General features: G+C 37.7%; 1 protein-coding gene across 2 annotated transcripts in view; it reads left to right on the top strand.

Annotated features, from left to right (window-relative positions):
• The first annotated feature begins 5,485 nt into the window (after positions 1–5,485).
• The window catches only part of LOC118282073 (uncharacterized), a 35,495-nt gene continuing 32,495 nt past the window's right edge, over positions 5,486–8,485 (top strand). For both annotated transcript variants that reach the window (XM_050703549.1, XM_050703548.1), the window contains exon 1: positions 5,486–5,718. The gene's annotated coding sequence lies outside the window, so the exon portion shown is untranslated. The remainder of the gene's footprint in view (positions 5,719–8,485) is intronic.

The following is an 8,485-nucleotide window of genomic DNA, read 5'->3' as shown; positions in this document are numbered from 1 at the left end:
TTGCCAACATTGTGTTTCAATTTACCGCACATTTTACTGTAATATCTCAAATCTGAATTATTTAGTTTATTGGTTTATTTTGTTTACTTATTCTACAGTAGCTCAGCTAATCGAATCGAATAATTAACACTGACTTCAGAAATAATTATTATCTGTTTTGGTTTGAGGAAAGAAAAGGTTAATAAAAATAAGAAAATTGATAAAAATATTGTTTTACCTTCTCCTTTCTAGCTTTGTTTTATCTATTGGATTTAGAGTGCATTACCTTTTATTACCTTAGAACGTCCTTTTCTTCTACTTTACTCTTTTAAAATTTATGTCGTCCTTGTTGATGTTTAATTTAATTTATTATTCTCTATAACCCCAATATTACACAAGCAAGTTTATTTTCTACGACCAAGAGCATTATTTTTTTACAAAAATATTATTCTTATATTAGCTTTAACAGAAACAATTTTACCCATAGACAGGGAGAAATCTCACGATGGTAATTCAATTTTTATCTGTCAAATTGTCAAGGTCATCATATTTTTTCGTTCCGTTTCACGTTGCTTCATTTGTTGCAGTACGGCTTAAAGTGAAGTAAAAATTATTGGAATTTTATTTTTAATCATATTTATAGCAGATTTATACCTAGAATATTTATAAACTCGAATGATTGAAAATACTGAAAGAGAGGTATCTACCTACTTATCTATTTAACTTATGGATATTTTGCCAAACTGCTATCTACATCAACTCTTTTGCCTTCCTCTTTGGGCTATAACAGGCGTTATACTAAATGCCTCGGTTTCTCATTTAAGTATTTTAATTAAAGAAATAAATAGGTATATACTTAAATAACTTAATTTAAATTGCAAATGTCTACCTACTTAACTGAAGACACCAGCACTTAAAGTTATCCTTCAACTGTTTTACATTTTCAACCTTGTCTCTTTGTAATAAAGTCGATAATTAATTGAAGTAATTTAACAAAGAGTATAGGTTGATATGCGTCAGTTCGTTCGTACATTTCGTGTAAACAGCCTATATACCAGCTGTCAATGTGTTTATATTAGCTTTTTAATTAAACATGGCGCTCAGTTTAATGTTTTCCTATAATATTATTAAACATACGTATTGGTATTGGTATTTAAACCGGAAAATTCGACATTTAAACGGTAAACTGGTTGTAGGCATACTAAACTCTAATATTACTTGGTTATAGCTAGATGCATGGTTTTATATTATGTACTAGCTACACCTGTCTAGGTGAAACTTAACCCGCTTCTTAGCTCCTGTTGATCGTAGCGCGATCTTTTATATCCTATCCTATATCTCATGCGAGCAAGGGTAGCTCGCCGCCCGACCAGAACCAAACCCGAGCATGCGGCGCGTCGCGTTCTGTGCGTGTTTCAAAGAGCCATCAGATCGGGCCCAGTAGGACTGATGCCTGATTCGTTGCGGAAAAGCAGGAGTAGCAACAGGGTAGTTTTTAGACAGTAAAAGAAATCATTGGTGATTCACCCCCTGAAAAGAAAAAAAAAATCTTAGTATACCTCACAAAAAACAATTCAAATTCAAACCAGTAGTTCAGGAGATTAGGGCATTCAGATACAGACGTGAAGTAAAATTGATGTTTTGTAAAAGATAATTATTGTTGTCGTGATTGCCATGTTGTTCAAACGGTTACAAGGGTAACATTGGATCAAGGAGTTCGATTCATATGTCGTGCAAATTATGGAAGTCTTTCTACCATACTTAGAGACATTTAATGATTACTTTAACTATTCCTTAGTAACGATTTTGTTCTGAAAACTATTGTTAAGGACTGGGTTACGTAACCGTTATACGACTCTGAGTACGGCGGTAAAACTAAAATATAAGAGTAGTTAAAACACACGTCAAGTGACTCCTCTAGTGTTGCGGGTGTCCATGGACGGCGCTGATCGCTTACCATCAGGTGACTTGTATGCTAGTTTGCCACCGATTCCATAAAAAAAGTAAAGATGTTTATTGATTGGTTTAGTAATATTTGTTCCGCCCGGAATACGGAAATTTCGTCTGCTTATGATGACAAACGTAATATATGTATGTTAAGTCCGTGCTAAGTTAGATGTCGCGGGTTAGGTACAATTGTACAAATCTTTTGATTTTAACAACTCTTAGAAGTTCTGTGCTCGTCTGAACGAGCATTAGACACTTTTTTATGGTATAAACCGGTAAACGAGCAGACGGATCACCTGATGGTAAGCAATCACCGCCGACCATGGACATGCAACACCAACGCGTCTCGCGGCGCCCTCTGTAATCTGGCGCCCGACATTTGCCTAGTTTTTTGAGAATACGGCTCTGGTACTAACACAACTAGGGATAATTGAACGTAGCTATTATGAAAACAACTCTGTCGGACCCCTGCCTACGGTTACAGGTGTCATTTCATTACGTTTAGGTGTCAGCTAGCGATCACACGATGCGCGTGAGTGTGACTCACACACACTACGCTACATATAGCTACACTGGCATGTACATGTGTGTGTGAAACAAAAGAAATAGGTAAAATTTTTGACATTGCCTCGTAGTCTCCAGTCGACTGTTTACATTATGTAGTATGTAGGTACATTGCCGGAGATATTATAATACATACTTACATAGCCAGTAGACATACATACGAGTGTCACTTCATCACATCAACAGTTTTTTTTAAGGAGGGAAAATTATCTAATATCTTCTTTCGCCTTGGCGAGAGGGAGTGTCAGACTCTTACTGACTAAAACCCACCCCGTTCCTACTTCTGCTTTTCAAGCCGGAGTCTCGGTAACCCACTAGGCAGTCCGCACCGTTTTTACTGACAAACTATGAAGGAAACGACTGGGTCTTCAAAACGAGGAAGAGCCAATCGCCATCCCGAATTGAACGGGTGGGTGGTAATCAATGCTCAAATTAGCCTTATGTGTGAGATGAGGTCTTTGGTCAACCATGGCCACTTACCAACCGTCAACTCCACTTGTCGTGGGAACTGAGATGTCCGCTTCTCAAGCATAAGGGTGCGGGTCAAGACTTGACACCACTGGCAAACGGTGAAGGAAAACATCGTAAGGAAATATAAGCTTATATTTTTTATGGTATAAGCCGGTAAACGAGCAGACGGATCACCTGATGGTAAGCAATCGCCGCCGTCCATGGACACTTGAAACACCAGAGGCTTTACAAGTGCGTTTGACGGCCCATTCGGGGTTAGCTTATTGGGAAATCAGAGATTGGGAAGGCGCAAGCGTTGTTTCACGTCAGTCTACTGCTCGGCCGTGGTCGAACCGACCCAGCAGAGCCGAACCGTGGGTTGATTGAATACTATAGTGATTACTGATTGAATCGTTGAAAAAACAAATAAATTGTTGTAACAATAATATAAATATGACGCACCGTGGCCATAGTCCATATATTGTACCTAGGTAATTGCAATCCTTTGTGTCACTCGTATAGCTGCATATAATAACATATTGCATGTTGTATGTTGTGTCTTAGACAATTTAGTTATGACTGATATTATTTTAATCATTTTACTTTATAACATTATGTAAGTAGATTAAGTACTTTTGCAGTGCCCAAAAGGGCCCATAGTTGGGACATATTACTTGTATTAAAATTGTAGAATTCACTGTACACTATGGATGCATTAAAGTGATTTGATTAATATTATAAATGCGAAAGTTTGTGTGTTTGTTTGTTACTCAATCACGTCAAAACGGCTGAAGGGATCGGTATGAAATTTTGAACAGAGGTAGGTAGATTACCGTCTTTTTAATGGGGGAAAATCATCCAATGAGTTCTCCCACCTTGGGCGAGGTGAGAGGGAGTGTCAGATACACAGTGTATGTTTTATCTGATACTCTGCTTACCTTCTAGGAAGAAATGGTCGTAATAGTCCAGTCAAATAAGGCAAAATTAGGTAAGAATCTCGGAATGAGAGATACCCAGCTGTAATTTTGTATATACTTGTATATTGACCCCCTAAAACTTGTCTCAAAACCTACATATGGTAGGGTGTAAGCAACCCTTAAAATTTAGGGTCAAAGGGCCCAAAAATCGCTGTTTTGCGGTTTTTTCGAAATATCTCATTTCCTATGGGGTTTTGGTAGTTGTATTCAATAGCAATATTGTGAAATACAAAATTCTCTACAACTTTTGTCTAAACTTTTTTTTTTTATACGGTGAACCGTTTTCGAGATAGAGGGCGGAGAGCGCGCGGTCATTGCATTTCTTCAAAAAATTTTTTTTTCGTCTAACCTATCCGTGATGGTTATCTATGGATAGGACATTAAAAAATACGTCATGGTTCCTAAAACCATTTTTCGTCAAAATCAATCGTTTGAAAGATAGACGCTTCCAAAGTGGAAAAATGAGGTCTATAGAATGTGTCCTGCCCTCTAACTTTTAAAATAAGTGAGTAAGAAAACTAAAAAAAATATATGCTGTAGATTTTAATGGAAACTTTCAACGAAAGTTGGTTTGAACGAGATATCATAATTAGTTTTTAAGAATTGATACATTTTAAAAAAAAACACACTTAATTTTCCACTTTCTCAATTCTTTTAATCAATTCTTAAAAACTAATTATGATATCTCATTCAAACCAATTTTCGTTGAAAGTTTCCATTAAAATCTACAGCATATATTTTTTTAGTTTTCTTACTCACTTATTTTAAAAGTTAGAGGGCAGGACACATTCTATAGACCTCATTTTTCCACTTTGGAAGCGTCTATCTTTCAAACGATTGATTTTGACGAAAAATGGTTTTAGGAACCATGACGTATTTTTTAATGTCCTATCCATAGACAACCATCACGGATAGGTTAGACGAAAAAAAATTTTTTTTGAAGAGATGCAGTGACCGCGCGCTCTCCGCCCTCTATCTCGAAAACGAGTCACCGTATAAAAAAAAAATTTGACATAAGTTGTAGAGGATTTCGTATCCCACAATATTGCTATTGAATACAACTACCAAAAACCCATAGGAAATGAGATATTTCGAAAAAACCGCAAAAAAAACGATTTTTGGGCCCTTTGACCCTGAATTTTAAGGGTTGCTTACACCCTACCATATGTAGGTTTTGAGACAAGTTTTAGGGGGTCAATATACAAGTATATACAAAATTACAGCTGGGTATCTCGAATTCCGAGGTGAATTCCTAATTTGACTGGACTATAATGTACAAACAAACAAACGAACATAATATACAACAATGACTTACACATACATTGCATTGTACAAAGTTACACGTGCGGCCGGCAAACTGTATCGCTAGTACTGCGTAAAGGAACGTTCTTGTTGCTCGACCGCAAATGTAAAGTTGTTTAGGAAACGTCATATAGAGCGCGTTCGGCCGCCATGTTTGCTGTTACTACAATGGAAATTAGACTTTATTATGTAGATAATAAGAGCGGTTTTCTTGATATCGGGTGTTTATTTAAATTGGTTAGTCTAATAAATGACAATAATGGAGAATTTTTCTTTAGTAGCGCGGGAACCCGCGAGGCGAGAGGTCGTGTGCGAGGTTACGGCCGATTTTTTTAAAACTTTTATTTCAATTTGACGCGAGTTGGGAAGTTTGGTGTTGTTTATTAATTTATTATTATTAATATAGTGATGGTGTTGTTGTGTATGTCCGTGCTAGTGTTGTCATGATCCCGTGGCTTGGATAATGGTACCCGGGACTGCTAACCGCGCTACAACTGAGGTAAGGAATCTACTGGGACTGGTCAGCTCCAGACTGTATTATTTTACTGTCCTTAAGGTCTCTTTGACTGAATATTAGTGTTACATTGTTCTCACATAGTTGAACCAACGAAACAATGTAACCAAGTATTGTATTGTGAATCTGATTGGAAAAGAGTAACCTATGGAGTTTCTTGCTCGTTCTTCTCCATAGGAATCTACACTTTGGAACGAGCAAATAGAGCAACTAGAAGACTGACCGACAGACAGACATTTTTAATGTAATATTTGCTTTGACGTTCAAAAGTGCCTTCCCGGTCTATTTGAAATAAATAAGTTTGACTTTGATCATTTCATCCCGTGAATTGGTCTCTAGGAGTGATATATCTTTTTCTTGAATTAAAACAAAAACTATCGCCATCAACATCAGTTAAAGCTGTTAAAAGACATCCACTGATGAACATAGAGGCGTTTTGTCATAATCCCCACACTTGACAATTTACTTGGGGATTAGTTCAAAGTCAAATCATTTATTCCAATTAAACCATAAATAGGTACTTTTGAAATGTCAACAGATAAAGAAATAAATAATAGTCTGTCAGTCTGTCCGTCAGTGAAGCTAGGTGCTCGTTCCAAAGTGTAGCTTCGAATGGAGAAGAACGAGCAAGAAACTCCATTCGTTACTCTTTTAAAAAAATATAATATGTTTACAATTTCTCTGATACATTTTTCCAATCAGTAATTGTACGTATATGTGAGAACAATGCAGAGACATTGCAACGCGCAACACGAATGGTAGTAACTTACTAAGTTAATATACTGACAGTTTAAAGTGCTAGTATTGTCACGCCTTTTATCCCCGAAGAGGTAGGCAGAGGTGCACATTACGGCTAATGCCGCTATACAATGTACACCCGCTTTTCACCATTTGTGTTATAAGTCCCATGTAATAGGGGGTCAGTCTATTGCCATATACTGGACACAATTCCAGGCTCCGTGCTACAAGTTACTCAGATTTTCCGAAAACGAAAAAAGCCCAGTAATACTTCGTCCGACCCGGGAATTGAACCCGAGACCCCTTGCCCGGTAGTCGCACTTGCAACCACTCGACCAACGAGGCAGTCAAATAAACACAATACCTAATTAATAAAGTTTCTCGTATTGTTTTACTTCACGCCTTTTACCCCCGAAAGGGTAGGCAGAGGTGCAAATTACGGCTCTAATGTCACAATGTACACCCACTTTTACCATTTGCATTATAAGTCCCATGTAATAGGGGGTGAGCCTATTTTTATTTATTGTTTTACTTTAAAAGAAAATAATATTTCAATGACGTCTAGTCAGTCTGTACGTCACGAACTACCAAATTACTCGACGTATTTTCGTATGATTATTGATTCATAAGGAAAGTTCATTGTTATTCAGAATTTTCTCAGTGGTTAATTAGATTATGTATAAACCCGTGGTATAAACCATAAGATTGAGGAAGAGTAACGTCATTCTCGGAATCGAACACGCAATCCCTAGCTCAGCAGTCGTACTTGTGACTTATCAACCTCTGAGGCAGTCAATTCAATTCTGTCAAGAACAATAATGAAAATATTTTTTACTATAGTTTCTGCCAGTGGTGACGACCGGGTCCTCGTAGGATAAAATAGTATCTTATCACTTAAGTCTATAGCACACATCTTCTAAATGTATTTCTTCTAAATTACATAAAAATGAATCACTAAATGTGTTGCTAAGCGCAAATCTCGAGAACAGCTGAACCGATTTCGATAGTTAATTCTTTTCTTCTGATGGGTTTGTTATTGTTAGGAGATTTTTAAGTAAGAAAAAAATAACAAATATGCAAAGAAAAATTCCGGCGAGGCGAAGCGAAGTTCGCGAGGCACCATTTAAAAAACATAGCTTAGCTGAGTCCGTGACCCCCAGTGCTAAGCTATATGTACCAATGGATATGATAGGTGGAAGCCAAACGCATCCACAGCAACGTAGCATAGCACATCTCTGGTGGAAAAGCACCCTCAGGTTTATCAGAGAGCGCTGCTGTCCGGGCTCTGTCAAATGTGTAGTTTCTTAGTCGGGTATAGGACACCCAGCGGTAATAGTAGGGGGTGACTGATGACAAATGCAATTTTAATCTTACTCTGTTATCATTACATGTCAGTTTGTTTGTTTGTAAACATAATTTGAAACATTCCATCAGTGTCGAGTAGAGATGTATCTGTCATGCAATAAACAAGCCTGTGTTTGTGTCTGTGTGTCACTGTGCCGGGAAATCGATCGTCCCGGCCACAGCTGTCCACCGCAAGGTCGCGGGTTCGACCTCCGCCCGTCACAATGTTACCGTGAACTTATTATTCTAACTACCAGTTATATTGTTTAGTTAGTACCTGGTTAAACTGTTGGGAAAAGGTGTCTATAAGTGTCCACTGCTGACCAAAAGCCTTTTCTCACACGGAGAAGGTTTGAGCTTTAATCACCACGCTTGCTCAATGCGGGTTGGCGATTTCAAACTTATAATTAGAAATTACTAGCAAACCTGGCGAACTGCGTTCCGCCACCAATAATTTTCCCCAGTAAATTAAAAAAAAAACCTGAATTTTCTTTGCTATAAACCTTACGGAGCCCGAGCCCTTCCCAACGAATGCAAAACCGTGGAAATCGGTTCGTGCGTTCTGGAGTTATAGCGTCAGGAAGGAAAACCCGACTTATTTTTATATAATAGATAAGCCCAGGTTTCCTCACGATGTTTTCCTTCACCGTTTGTCAGTGGTGTCTAAATA

Source organism: Spodoptera frugiperda, chromosome 24 (genome assembly GCF_023101765.2).
Source record: "Spodoptera frugiperda isolate SF20-4 chromosome 24, AGI-APGP_CSIRO_Sfru_2.0, whole genome shotgun sequence".
NCBI lineage: Eukaryota > Metazoa > Arthropoda > Insecta > Lepidoptera > Noctuidae > Spodoptera > Spodoptera frugiperda.
This window is presented reverse-complemented; position numbering and strand designations above follow the sequence as displayed.